At 33.0% G+C, this 848-nt stretch overlaps 1 pseudogene; it reads left to right on the top strand.

The window, feature by feature from the left end:
• The first annotated feature begins 330 nt into the window (after positions 1–330).
• LOC134945784 (5S ribosomal RNA) lies at positions 331–449 on the top strand (annotated as a pseudogene).
• Positions 450–848: the final 399 nt, after the last annotated feature.

The following is an 848-nucleotide window of genomic DNA, read 5'->3' on the forward strand; positions in this document are numbered from 1 at the left end:
TACAAAGCAATCGAATTGGTCACGCTTGGAGAAAGAGAGGAGGCGACCTGGAGAAAAAACTTTCAAGACGTGAGGTGTTTTGGATTTTCCAACTTCAGACCATGCATCCTTCTGGGTTCAACGATAATTATGAAATAGCTCCACTTCTGTAGAGGTGCTGTCTTCTAGAAGTATTTTCGACACCTTTATCCATCCTCACCGCTGTGCACATATATTCCTTCACTTATAAGAAAGTTAATAAAATAATAATATTCTATTGCACATATCTGTATTTTATTTTATCACAAGTAAAGATTAGTATGAATTGTGAAGTTTGAAAATGTTTTATAAGCATACGGCCAACCCCCACTGGAAATGCGCAATCTTGTCCGATCTTGGAAGCTAAACAGTGTGGGGCCTGACCAGTACTAGGTTGGGTGACCACCTGGGAAGATTGGGTACTGTAAACTATAAACAAACAAATATACACATGATTCTAGAGAAAACACAACATGGATATTGTTTTTAACCACTCACTATTATATAAAACTTTTTATAATATTTATAATACATTTACAACAATATTGTTAGCAATTCATATAAATTATGCACTTTAATTATATTCAATACATATGCACTTACTGTATATATGCTACTTTGCACTTTAATTATATTTAAGTTATTATAGTAATGCACCTTTGGTGCATTTAAGAGATCCCTCACTCGTTATAACACAGCATCGATTCTTATAAACTATCTTATACTATAAACTAATAAGTAAAGGAATGTCCCTATGTACATTAAGTATCCCATAGAAATATGTCTGATTACTAATCCCCACAATAAGGAAGAGTTTCAATATGTATATT

Source organism: Pseudophryne corroboree, chromosome 1 (genome assembly GCF_028390025.1).
Source record: "Pseudophryne corroboree isolate aPseCor3 chromosome 1, aPseCor3.hap2, whole genome shotgun sequence".
Lineage (NCBI taxonomy): Eukaryota > Metazoa > Chordata > Amphibia > Anura > Myobatrachidae > Pseudophryne > Pseudophryne corroboree.